Source organism: Hyaena hyaena, unplaced genomic scaffold, assembly GCF_003009895.1.
Source record: "Hyaena hyaena isolate Hyena2069 unplaced genomic scaffold, ASM300989v1 scaffold_777, whole genome shotgun sequence".
NCBI classification, from domain to species: domain Eukaryota; kingdom Metazoa; phylum Chordata; class Mammalia; order Carnivora; family Hyaenidae; genus Hyaena; species Hyaena hyaena.
In genome coordinates this window covers 148,731-163,262 of record NW_024081407.1, presented here as the reverse complement: position 1 = coordinate 163,262, position 14,532 = coordinate 148,731, and the positions used below count along the sequence as shown (strand labels likewise).

Genomic DNA, 14,532 nt, shown 5'->3' with positions numbered 1-14,532 from the left:
CCACAATTGTTTCAAGACCGTGAACCCAGGCACACTGTCTAGTTAGGTACTATTATGAATGGAAATATTTCAAACTGTAATTTTTAAAAAAGTGATCATTGCTGATATATATGAACACTATAAATTTTGTATGTATGTATGTATTTTTATTTGAGAGAGAGAGAGAGAGAGTGAGAGAGCACAAGCAGGGAAGAAGGGCAGAGAGAGAGAGGGAATCCCAAGCACTCAGTGTGCAGCCCTACACGAGGCTTGATCTCCTGACCCTGGGATCATGACCAAAGCCAAAATCAAGACTCAGACGTTCAACCAGTGAGCCACTCAGACACCCCTGAACACTCTAAATTTTAATAAATTTCTTTTGTAGTTGCTTCGCTGTATATAAAAATTCTCATATTTTTTCAGGTGATTCTTTTGCCATTTTGAGGCTTACACCATCTACAAGGTGTAATAATTTAATTTTTTTCTTTTTTATACCTATGCATCTAATTTTTGTTTTATGCTCTCTCGTAGTTGTCAAAAACTACCTATTAAATAATAATCATAATATTGGACTCCTTTATTTTATGCTGGATTTTTCATGAGACTGTTTCTAGTAATTACCTTTAAGCACAATGTTCACTTTTGATTTAAACTACATTCTTCATTACTGTAAGAAAGCATCCTTACATTTCCATTTCCATTCACGATTTTATTAGGGATAGGTTCTAATGTTGGTCAAATTCCTTTTTCAGTACCTATTTAGATAATTATTTTTAAATGTTTAATTCACTGATGGGACGTACCAATATCTAAGCATCTTCTAAAATGGAACTTTCCTTAAATTTTTCTCTTAAGGGTGGAATTTATTTTTTGTAGGTCACTGCAAGAGATGAGATTCTACCTAGAAATAAGAAACCCACTGAGAGGCAAAACTTCACACAGCATGTATAGTTTGGAACTGTTTAAGTATAGTTTTGTTGTACAAAGTGCGATAATAAAGAAACATATTTAAGGGCACCTGGGTGGCTCAGTCAGGTAAGCTTCTGACACTCGACTTCGGCTCAGCTCATGATCTAACAGTTCATGAGTTTGGGCCCCATATTGAGCTCTGTGCTGACAGTGCTGAGCCTGCTTGGGATTCTCTTTCTGTGTCCCTCTTCTGCACTCTTCCCCTCAAAAATAAATAAATAAACATTAAAAACAAAAAGACATTAAAAACAAATTAAAAAACATTTAAAAAGACTTCTTTGTAGAGAAACAAAAATGCAAACTTACACCAAACATAGTACACTACAAACAACTTTACACTTCAGCTGTACAATCTAAAAGTTAAAAGGTCCATGAATGCCATCCTCAGCTTGGAATGTATAGTCTTCAGAGGTAGTCTCCGGTACAACATTTTTTAAAAATATAATTTATTGTCAAATTGGTTTCCATACAACACCCAGTGCTGATCCCAACAAGTGCCCTCCTCCATGTCCATCACCCACTTTCCGCTCTTCCCTACCCCCATCCACCCTCAGTTTGTTCTCAGTATTCAAGAGTCTCTTATGGTTTGCCTCCCTTCCTCTCTATAACTTTTTCTTCCCCTTCCACTCCCCCATCATCTTCTACTAGGTTTCTCAAGATCCACATATGAGTGAAAACATATGGTATCTTTCTCTGCCTGACTTATTTCACTTAGCATAACACCCTCCAGTTCCATTCACGTTGCTGCACATGGCCAGATTTCATTCCTTCTCATTGCCAAGTAGTTTTCCATTGTATATATAACCACATCTTTATCCATTTGTCGGTTGATGGACATTTAGTCTCTTTTCATGATTTGGCTATTGTTGAAAGTGCTGCTATGAACATTGGGGTACATGTGCCCCTATGCATCAGCACTCTTGTATCCCTTGGGTAAATTCCTAGCAGCTAGCACAACATTTTGATCCACCTCTTCCCCTACAGAGAAATACTTCTCAATCAAGTTCAATGAAGTTTTGTACACAGACTCATTTTTATGGTTCTATAGAGCTTCAATATTGTTCAGACCTCCACAGCCTTTCAATCATTATACTGAGTTTCTCAGTTTCACCCAGTCACTTAGCAGCCTGAAAAATGTCTGAAGTGCCATCTAGAATAACCAGAACAATTTTGGTATCTTTCGCAGTTAAGAGGTTCATCAATGGTTCTATTATGCCACTACAAATGGGGGTACAATCTATTCAACCACGTGTATAGTTGGTCACAGCACTTACGGCTTCCTTTTGTGCCTAAGGTCTGCCTTTGAGAGAACAACAATGAGGAAGAGGAATAATCCATGATTTACAACTTGCTGTATCTGGCCCTAACAACCAGCTGTGATTTTTGACATTGTCAACATGGCTTTCTTCTGAATATTAGTTTTGGGGTTTGTTAGCAGTCTTGGAAAGGTAGCAAGTGCTCCTCATCTGTTACAATGTGAGTCTGTTCGTCTGTCCCACAGACAATATGTTCTAGTGCAGGAGTCACAACGGGCAATTCAGTAGCTTCCAGAAGCTTCATAAACTGGGGCACAATTCCTGTGTTCACAACCATTTCAATCGTTCATTTGGATCATCTGTAAAGTAGGAAAATGGCCCTGCAGACATGTGCTAATACTTCTGGATCATCATGGTGCAGGAGACGAAGTAAGGTAGGAGGAATCTGTTCAACAGCACCTAATGGGGGTGCAGGATTCTTGTTCGATAAAGGTTTGAAAGTGTTTAGGTAGGTTATATAAGTAACCGCATGCTAAAGATGACATACCGCAAGGCGAGCCAGCAACGGGTCAACTGCACCGTACCTGGTGACCACGTTTCAGAAAACTGAACCATCACCTGCAATGCTTCCTGGAGGCCACACAGCTTATTCGCTGATGTGGGCAAGGGGAGATGCCAACAGAGAAATGAATGCTGGGATAGCACCCCCATCTACCACAGCCTTGGTCCGCTCCGTGCCCCAGAGGCCCAAGCACATTCAAACTGAATGGGACTATAATCATTTCCACCCAAGAAAGACACAAATTTTGGAATCAAACCAGCCCAGATTATGATGTCAATAGTGGTGGGGGTGGGGGTGGGGGTGGGGATTTCCCTAGAAAGCAGTGTCCTGGCAGCTTGAGTAGCTTGAAGGTGGGTTTCCAAATTGTTGTTGCTATTCAACCTTTGACAAGTCATCAACACAGCAATTTACAGTGCCCTGATTGTTGCGATTTTCCTGCAGTGGAGATGTAGCGTCATCAGGAAATGAGCTTACATTTCTCCTTTTCAGCATCTGGTCATCCTTCTTAGCTTTCCTCAGCTCCACATTAACTTCTACTCAGTGCCACCTCATTCCTCATTTCTGTACTGTCTTTTCCCTCCTTTAATCTGTTAAGGTGAAAATTAGCATTTTCATTGGCCCAGAGGGTTGAGAGACAAAGGGAGAAAGGAGCTGGGGCGGGGGTGGGGGGGTGGGGGGGGGTGGGAAGGCGCTCAGACCTCTCCAGGAGGCAGTGCTGGGCTCACAGGCTCTCAAAAGGTCCATCGCAGTTCAGCTCAAAGAGGATGGTTGTCAAACTTGCCTTCTATTCTTGAGATGACTTTGGTCATGAGGGGTTTACGATATGGTGTTGGATTACAGCCACCGGCATCACACAGAAGGCGTTCACATCTGCATTGCTGTAGTTTTCTACAGGGAGCAGGAATTTGAGCGGCATATCGAACAATTAGGATTTTTATGGGACCCCAAGCTGGTCAATGTTAGGCAGAAACAGCATAAATGAGGGCATCTGAGTTGCATCAGAAACCATCTGATGGAGCGTGGCCGCAGGAGACCTGAGTGATGGAGGGGACGTGCGCTCTCCGGCTCTCCGGGAGACTGGTGGGTGCTGGACATAGGTCCTGTCTCAGGTCTCAGCCCCCTCCCCCCCACTCCCCCCGCTGATGCACAGCACGTGAGGAAGGCGAAGCCAAAGACAAAACCTTGCTATTCTGCTTCTGGAGCTACTGGAGGATCAGTGAGGGGTCTCTGTGCTGCCTCGGGTCGTTGGCACCATGCAGCTTCTGAAAGTTTACTTCTAAGCACACCTGGAAATGCATGTCTATGCAGGACCTCCTCACGGCAGCCCCTGCGGCATTTGGGTGGGCTGTGAGTCATGGTTCTCGCAGCAATAATTCCAGAGTTTCTTAAAATTGCTCAAAAAATGATGCCCTGGGGAAAGGGGATGGAAAGCTCCCCTCCCCCACCCCCAGGACGTCCCTCCAGGGAGACATTTAGTTTGTTCATGGTCATTTAATAGGTTTAAAAAGTTGCTTGCAAAAACAAAGAGACGTTTCCCCAAAATTGGAATTCCACAGCAGCTCCGGCAATTATCTATCTGTTAAATACTAAGGCCAGCGGGAACTAAGGAATATGTAAAATAGTCCTTACTAAAATCTTTGGAGAGCTACCTTCTTCTGCCTAAATTCACTTCCTGGGGACGTCATAATGTCTCTGCCATGTTTTGTATAATAATAATATTGGAGAACATTACTAAACACATAAAAATACCAAGCTAAACATTAGCTTGTTCAATTTCATTTCAACCCATAAGTCTATAATCATAACCAATGGATAAATGATGATTTAGACTCAGATGTGTCAATTGCATTTGCCTTAGTCACAGGGCTATTTAAGTGGGAAAACTTGCGTTAGCTAATGTTGCTTGCTGAGAGAGAGGTTATGTAGATGACGAGAGGGCAAACTGCATTAATCCAATCCAACAAATATTTATTGAACAGCTAATGTGAACCAGGCACCAACCATACCCTGCTAGACTTGGCGATCAAAGTCTAGACTCAATTAATGACATAGGCAAGAATCTGAGGTTTCCATTCAACTTTCTGCCTTTTTCCTACCGATCTCTCTTTTTTCCCCTACCCCAGCCTTCCTATGTCTCATTGTATTTTAAAATTCTTTTGAGTACACTGTGATTGAAAGGTAATAGTAGCAATAATGAAAACAACAACAATGGAAGTAATCAGTAATATTTATTGAATCCATACTATTTACCACTGTTCTAACTGCATTAACTCATTTACCCCTAACATCACATTGGGGTCAGTGCTATGATTGCTGTACAACATTAAGGCACTTACTTAAGCCCACGTGGACAGAAGTGTCAGAGCCAGGGTTTGAACTTGATCTCAGTTTTTCTAGCGAATAGTCCAGGAGCCAGGCTCCAGCAACCCATGCGCCAGGAGCACCTGCTAGTATGTTTATGGAAGGAATGCAGGGCAAAGTTTAACTCAGCCGGACAATAAAGTGCTATTGTCACTCTGACCTCTATATTTAGGAAATATCATGAAGAAATTTGGCTGAAACCAGAGGGAAAAAAATAATAAAAACCAAAATTAAAAAGTAATGAAAATTAGGTTTGTGAAAAAATATTTAGAGTTTGAATTCTATGATGCATGGAGACCTGAGTGTTTTCAAGGATACAAAGAGCCATATGAAGGAGTTATGACTAGTGATTAGCCACTTCTACTGAAGGGACAGCAGAAGAAATAGAGACCTTTAAATAGAAGAGCTAAGTAAGATATAAGGTAATGCTTTCTGACAGCTTGGTGAGAACCATTGGAAAATCTGCAAAGGGGGAATTCATGAGATTTAGAGAAGAGGGCATGAATTCCAGATGGTTAAAGTGTCATTCTGTCAAAGCTTTGGACAAATGAGTGCTTTGCAGAGTGTTCTCTGCGCAGCTCCAGCAGTTAATTTATTCCCTCAGTCTTTATTGAGTATCTACCATTTGCTAGTTACTTTGTGAGCTGCCTGGTTATTACAGTGGTGAAGGGAAACCCATGTAGGTTCAGCCTTCATGGAATTTACAGTCTAATGGAGCAGACAGATAAAAAATCAAATCACCTCCTAATAAATAGAAAACTGCCTGACTAGACATCCTGAAGGCATCTGTCTTCCCGCCCCCCCAACCCCCCACCAATGTCCTGCCTCCATTGGCTCAACCAAGCTGAGCACCCGGCCTTGCTTAAGGCCTCTGGGGAGGCAGGCTGGGGTAGAAATCCTAGAAGGATCCACGGGTGGCAGCTTCTGTAAAATAAAAACTCAAACCCTCAAGGAATGAAGATTCCCTAGGGGAGACGAAGTAGTTAGTTAGAGCAGATAGTCCTAAAACCCGAAAGCGATTTTTTCAGGCTTGAGGGGAAGAAAGAGGACGAAGAAATAAAGACCAGTGGTTCCGGGGGAGAAAAGCGCTAGACGTAAGGACACCCCAGGAGTGGGGTCCCAGGAGCCGAGGGGATCTGCGATCCCTTTCCAGCTTCACGGCCCCACTGGAGGGTGGTGACACCCCAGGGGAGAAATCTCTTCAGGCAGAACAGCGCTGCTTTCTATCTGGTTTATGGAATGGATTTCACGTGGGGAAAGGATTCTGTGGCTGAAGTTTGAAAACTGCTGGACAAACCATTTCTTAATGGCTTTATTCTGAACATTTCGTACTTTGAATCCAGGCTAGGGTAACCGTGGGACACCTGTTTTCCCCACACAGGCACCCCAGTTCCCCCAGCTTCACTTGCGCACGTACATTTATGCTCTTTGTTCCCTCCTTCTGGAGGCGATGGGCACATAGATGCTTCTCCTGTGCCCCCACCCCCACCCCCACCCCACTCTTGGGTTCTTTTACTTCCAGTCCTTCCTCTTTCTCCTTCTTCGTCTTTCCATGCTCTTCTCTCTTTCTTTTGCTTCCACCTCTTTGCCTACACTGCATGGATGAATTGTTCGGTTAGAAAGATAATAATCCACAAAGTATTACCTTGGGGAGTGTTGTCACAGAATAATGTACATCTTAAGAATGGTGATTTTCCAGGACAATCACTGTAGTCATGGTGGCAAATATTTACCTGATGCCTGTCATTTACCAGGTGTTGGGTTAAATGTGTCGAAGGATAGCCTCCCTTAAGCCTCGCAACAAACAATATGGGTCAGGCATTGTTATGAGTGCCTCATGACAGAGAGGAAAATTAAGCACAGAGATTTTAGGTAATTTGCTCAAGTTCACTCCACTAATAAAAGTGGCAGAGGTGGAATTTTAATCCAAGCACAATCCAAGTTCTTCACCACTTGCTATCATGTCCCGGAGCAAATAGAGCTTATTCTTCTATTCGATTGTACTTGTTGAGTTCCTCACACAGTATAGCACTTGTCCCATCACCTTGTAGTCATTGTTATCTCTCTACAGATCACATTCTTCAGTAAATCTTTATAATTGTTAAAACTTACAAATAAGGAAGTAGATGCTCATTACATATCTTTCCTAGATTGAAAAGTGACCTTGGAGAATTGAAATTGTCCAGATGTATAAGTTTATAGTATAAATAATACAATAATCTATACACAATAGCCTAAAATGACATAAGATACATATTTCCTACTTCACCTTTAGCCTCAGATTCTATATACTTATTATTTAGTTTAATAATTTATAACCAATAGTAAACAGATTAAATACATCTGATTATATTTGTCAAGCTGTTGGGTTTATCTGTGAATTCTTTCATCCTTGTAGCTTTCCTTTGAGAATCATTGAAACTTGGGCCTACTTTTGACATTTGGTGAATCTTAGCCTTAGCAATTTCTCACATGCTGGTAAATATTTGTGAGTTGATATACACGTGTGTGAATGTTTACACAGGAAACCAAACTCCAGGAAAACAAAATCAGAGGAAGAATTAAGTACCTCAGAGTCACCTGTAAAGTTTTAGTATATTTCTAACATGGGATTGCCTTTGAAACTACAAAGTAAGATGGAAAATTGATTTAATTGCCTACTTAATTCAAATCCAAAAATATTTCATATCAAATATTTTTCTAATTAAGAATACATATTTGAAATATACAATTCATAGACTAAATTAAACTTTTTATTTAGTTTATTTATTTTTTGAGAGCTAGAGAGGGAGCGAGCAGGAGAGGGGCAGAGGGAGAGGTAGAAAGGCAATCCCAAGCAGTCTCCACGCTCTCAGTGCAGAGCCTGATGTGGGGTTCGAACTCACAAACTGTGAAATCATGACCTGAGTCAAAATCAAGAGTTGAATGCTTAATCGCCTGAGCCATGCAGGCTTCCCCATAGACTGAATTTTTCATGAGACCTCAGAGTGTAGGTTCATTTGGTTGCTTCCCAGAAGTAGATATGTTTCTGTCTCTTCTTGGTAATGAAGCTAGAACAAAGTTAAATATGGCGCACAGATTGTATTATGTTTTACAATTCACAAAAGCCTTTCTCATACATGAGTTCATGGATAAAAGCAGGGTTAAGTGGTCAGCATAAGGGCCCTAGGGCTGAGCCTCTTAAACCTTTTTCATTCCTCTAAATCTGGTGCTTTTTCTAATACAATGCACACATCCCTTATGTTGGGCCACAGTTTAAAAAAAATTTTTTTTTTAAAATTTTTGTACAGTCCTTTTTTTGTTAAAAATGTCCCTTCATCTGCAGAACTGTATGACCAAAGGTTCTTACCATGGGATTCATGAGGCTGCAGGGACCCAAGCCCTGTAGCCCCATGGGCGTTAGGGTTCTGTGGCCCTTTTAAAGTCAGGTGTAAATTGTTCTGTGTGTTTATTTGAGGCAATAGCTAGTGGTTTTGAAAACAGTCTTAAATCTGTGGATCTCTTGCTTCCAAAGACATAAGTCCACTGAGTTAGATATTCCCAAGTGAGTCTCCACCTCTTATTTTGTGATGTGCTTCATGATGGAGGATGCAGAACGACATGGTCATGTCATGAAAATAATGTCTTCGGAATGAATTTATGAGGCCATGTGGCCTAAGTCTCTTTGCTTTGCTTCCTGCTTGGTTAGGTAACTGGGAGATTACATTTTGCTTCTTACCAATATTTGGAGGAGGAAAATTTTATCATCAATTGTGAAATTCTGCTACTCAGTGGAATTTGTTGTTCAAAAGTGGGATTTGAAAAATAAAAATTTTTCTCATTATCTAACTCAAAACAACAACCTAGAAATTAAGAGCACAGGTCCTAAAGCCAGAAAACTTGGCTTCTAATTTCTAAACTTGGAAATTCTAAATTTCTAGAATTTATTAACTGTGGAAAGATTTGTGAACTTCTCTATGCCCAGCTATCCTTTTATCCCCTTGTGACAAATATATATGACATAAAATCTGCGTGACCATTTTTAAGTGTACAGCTCAGTGGCATTAAGTACATTCATATTGTTGTGTACCTGTTGCTACCATCCATCTCCAGAACTTTCTCATCATTCCGAGCCTAAACTCCATACCCATTAAGCAATAACTCTCCATTCCTCATTCCCCCTAGGCCCTGGCAACCACAATTTTACTTTATCAATTTGACCGCTCTAGGTACCTTATATAAGAGGAATTGTATAATATGTATACTTTTGTGACCGGCTTATTTTACTTAGCAAAATGACTTTTTTAAAAAAAATTTTAAACATTTATTTATTTTTGAAAGACAGGGAGCAAGGGAGGGGCAGAGAGAAACGGAGACACAGAATCCTAAGCAGGCCTCTGGCTCTGAGCTGTCAGCACAGAGCCTGATGCAGGGCTCAAACCCACAAACCATGAGATAGTGACCTGTGCCGAAGTCAGATGCTTAACAGACTGAGCCACCCAGGTGCTCCATAGAACATTGCCTTTCAGTTTCATCCATGATGTAACATGTGCCAGGACTGTTCTCCTTTTGAAGGCTGAATTATATTCCACTGTATGCACATATATCACATTTTGCTTATCCATTCATCCATCAATGGACATTTGGGCTGCTTTCATCTTTTGGCCTTTGTGAATAATGCTGCTATGAATGTGTTCAAGACGCTGCTTTCAATTCTTTTGTGTATATGCCCAGAAGTAAAATTGCTGGATTATATAATAAATTTATTTATTTATTTATTTATTGTTTTGAGAAAGTGCCATTCTGTTTTCCACAGTGGCTGCACCGTTTTACATTCCCACCAGCAATGCTGGAATAGGGTTCCAATTTCTCCACATCCTCACCAACATTTAATATTTTCTGTTTTGTTTCGTTTTATGGTAACTATCTTAATAGGTGTGGAATGGTATATCACTGTGTTGATCTGCATTTCCCTAATAATTAGTGATGTTGAACATCTTTTCATATGCAGTTTGGCCATTTATGTACCATCTTTGGACAAGTGTCTTCTTAAGCCCTTTGCCCATTTATGAATTAGGTTTTCTTTGGTTATTGTTGAGTTGTAATTGTTTATATATTCTGAATACTAATCCCTTTTACTAAATGAATGATTTGCAAACATTTTCTCCCATTATGTGGACTGGTTATCCTTATCAAAATGGAGATTCTGTCTGTTCTCACTTCATAGGTGTGTTAGCTTCCATGGCCGTGGTAACAAATTATTACAAACTTGGTAGAATTTTACAGAAGTTTATTTTCTCACCGTTCTGGAGACCTGAGTCTGAAATCAATAGTACTTGTTCCAAATCAAGGTATTGGCACTGCCATGCTCCCTCCAGAGGCTTTAGGGGAGGATCCGTTCCTTGCCTTGAGGAAGGATCCAGTTGGGTTCCTTTCTCTCGGCTTCCATAGTCACGTGATGTCTGCCTCTTCTACCCGTCTCACATCTTCTTCTGCCATCCTCTTGGGGCGCTTCTGGTGCCATCTGGGGCTCCCCCTGACAGTCCAGGATGATCGATCTCCTTGTCTCAGGATCCTTCATTAAATCACACCAGCAAGAGATTTTTTTCCAAATAAGGTAATATTCACAGAATCCAGGCATCAGGAACTGATTTGTTTAGGTGACCAGTACTCTGCCTCATAGAGTAGGACTCTTCTAAGGACTCACAAATGGACCTATGTTAATACCTACCGCCATGCCTAAGCTAGGGTAAGCATGTCATGAGTGTGGGAGCAGTTATCATTATTATTACATATTCAATAACAGAGGTGTCAATCACGTGAAGTAACTAATGACTTGAAATCACTAATGGAGCTCTTCCTTCTATTTTTCTCAAGATTAGCAGCGACACTAACGGGAGAACACCGAGAGAGAGCAAGATGGAGCTCATACGACCTGTCCTCTCCTCCCATCCGTTTCTGCAGAGATGGAATCTGGTTAACACTGGTTCAGACCTTGGAAAAGAAACTGGCTCTCAAAAGCACAGTCTGAGAGCCAATTGCAAAGCCATGGCCCGGGCGATAAGGTGGGGCAGGGCCGTGGCTTGATATGCCTGTGAACATCTAGACTCCTGTCTTCCCCTGGGACAGTGGTGCAGCTCAAGAACAAAGGAGTGGTGAAGAAAGGACAGTTTGTATCAGCTTTAATCACTGAAATGTACTCTCTACAGACAGTGCTAATATCCAGTAAGCCTAGAAATGTCATTTTGATGATTTTGCTCAATTTCCCAGAGAGAAGTGAACACTAATTATATCTAAATGGACAAAGTGTACAAAAATAAATATGGCTTTACATACATAATATAAAACACATACTGTACATAATAAAATGCAACTGTACATAATACATTTACATATGCATAGACATACATATACCTATACTTCTCTTTGAAATATACAATTTATGGAATTTATTTAAAAGTTCAGAAAATAATCCTTGAATGCCTACTATGTGTCAGGCCCTTTCAGGGCTGGTGAGACAGTGTGAACAAAACTGACCAAAGCTTTGTTCTTATGGAACCTGCATTCTCCTGGAGAGAGAAAGATAGAGAGGGAACAAATAATTATGTCATCATGTCATGTGTCACACAATGAAATGGCAAGAGGGTGCTGTTTTCTACAGAATGGTGATTTGAGTAGGACTAAGCTCTAAAAACTGTGCAAAGGCATCCAGGAAGGTAGAGCTACTTAACACATCACAATTCTTTCCTAGCAGTACACGGATAATGGTGTAACTGAAATCATAGTGTCTTAGAGTCACTGAAATACACATAAATACCTTTATACTGAGAATTACAGATTATAGAAGCATTAGAGATCATGCTTCTCACTTAAATTGAATTAGGCCAGAAACCGATCCCATTCCTTATTGTCCTCTGTGGTATTAATTTTGGTGCATCTTTTTGGAAAATATTCAGTAACAGAAATCATGGAGACCCAACAATCTCTCTTTCTGATGGCCTAATCGTCACCAACTAGATCATCTCTTAGGTATCCTCTTAAAGATCAGTATGTTGTGAAGTCCGAGCCTTCAGCATCTCAGAACGTGACCTCTGTTGGAAATAGGGTCATTGCCAATGTAGTTTGGTTAGGATGAGGTCAGTAGGTGGGTCTTAATTCATATGACTGGTATCTTTATAAAAAGGAAGAAAGTTGGAGACAGAGACAGATATAAACAGAGGAAGGCAATGTGAAGAGACACAGGGAGAAGGCAACTATCTCAGAACCAAGGAGGGAGGTCTGGACCAGATCCTTCCTCTGCAGCCCTCAGAAGAAACTGACCCTGCCAACCTATGGCCTGACCATGAGAGGTTACATTTCTACGGCTTAAGCCACTTAGTTTGTGGTACTTTGTTACAACTCTAGCAGTCTAATACAATCATAATTTTAAAACTATCACTTATAAGTTCATAATTACAGAGAAGTAAACATTTAGTGATTAAAAGCTCCAAAAAAAAAATTCCAAAATATTCCTTAGGTCGTGGATGCTGTCACAATTAGATAAAAATCTGTTCTTAAGAGAAAGAGTCACCCAGGTTCTAAAATTTAGGCTCCAGGGCTACGTAGACAACATACATTGTCTTTCTACATTGTGTGCCATGGATATTTTCCATATTTGCAGGTCCCTACCAATGTATAACTTCCATTATTTCTCTAATAATGAGACTCAACCTACATTTTCAGGCACCATTCTGCCTAATGACAGAAAGTGTGGTCATCTCTCTGGAGTTTTGTATTTGAGCTTCAGTCAATTCATGATTCTGCCTTCTTTCTGAGGGGCATTCCACTTTGAGGTCAGCTATGGGTTCATGGTCCTGGCCGTGTGTGTTGGCGGGACATTGGGGAGGGGGACAGCACGGAGCTTCTGCTGTGCTCGGTCTGTTCTTAAACCTTCTGGCATCTGCTGAGCCATAACCATTCTGTCTGGGCCCCAGCAGGGACTGCTCCTCCCCGTTGGTCTGTATGACTGTGGACACCCGCTTGACAGTGTACATGCAGTCTTTCCCCTGCTGACCTTTCACCTCCTTCAAATGCATCAGCCTTCCCTCATGCCATTCATGCCCCTTCTTGGGGGGTGGCAGGGAGCTTTAGGATCTCTGCCATGTCCTTTGGAGGCTGAGCACAGTGTCTGGGACTGTCCTAGGCCTGTCTCCACCTAGACCTGTCATCACAGCTCTACAACTGCTGCAGAATAGAGGAGATTCTCACATCTTTGCTCTCTTGACTTATAAGTCACCTCTATCTTGAGGCCAACTTTTCTGGGGGCTTTCTCTTTGGACCCACCCACTGCACACACTTTCTGGAGCTCAAGTGGCCTCCGTGGAGGTCACCAAAGAACAGGGCTCCCTCCCTCCTCAGAGTTATCACCGGGACCAGACCCGAGAGCACTTTGCTCTCCTTGCAGTAACTTGCTCTTCAAGTGAGCTGTCAGCTGACACCTGTACCAAGCCTTTTGTTTGTCTCCCACCTCCTGAAAACTAAGAATTTTGAGATCGCTTGTCTCTGGAGCAGAAAAGACCTACATCTGGCAGTCAGAAAGGTGAATTCCTCGGAACACAAGAACAGAAATGAAGTGATGCCCCCAAGGGACTTAATATGTCAAATATTATTTTGCCACATGTTTTCATTTTGATATGGTATATTTCCAGTGCTGATTTTTTTTTTCCCTAGCAGAAGGGGGTTTACATCTTTTATAATATTTTTGTTGTTGATAAGAGCCTTTGTTCTCCCTAGTGTCTACATCATACCTTGTTAGTTAGCTGGGTGCTTGAGAAAGTGTGTTATGTGTTATTTTGCATATTAGAAGAATTCAATGTCATTATGATGATGCTCCCGCTTCCATATTATTGAATGAAACATTCAGGAAAGAAAGAATTCAGTTAATTTTTAGTTATTACATGTGCATGTTAAGTTGAATATTTTCATGAAAAAAAAGTACTGTTTAAACTCTCTTATAGTGCATGATTTAAAATGCAGTAGAGGGGTGGGTGGTTGGCTCAGTCAGTAGAGTATGTGATTTTGTCTTTAGGTTGCGAGTTCAAGCCCCATGCTGGGTGTGGGGATCACTTGAATAAATAAACAAACCTTAAAATGCAGTAGAACAGCCTAAAAAGGGACTGCTAAGTAATCTTCACTTTCTTCCCATACCGATATTCATATCACTCTTCAAAAATACATATAACTGATTAGTGTTTCTTTTAAAATTTAATTTTCTTGGGGTGCCTGGGTGGCTCAGTCATTTGAGCGTCTGATTTCGGCTCAGGTCATGATATCACGGTTTGTGGGTTTGAGCCCTGTATCGGACTCTGTGCTGACAGCTAGCTCAGAGCCTGGAGACTGCTTCAGATTCTGTGTCTCCCTCTCTCTCTGACCCTTCCTTGTTCACAC

At 41.2% G+C, this 14,532-nt stretch overlaps 1 pseudogene; it reads right to left on the bottom strand.

Moving 5' to 3' along the window:
- Positions 1–1,301: 1,301 nt before the first annotated feature.
- On the bottom strand, positions 1,302–10,843 carry LOC120221360 (annotated as a pseudogene).
- Between the last annotated feature and the right edge of the window lie 3,689 nt (positions 10,844–14,532).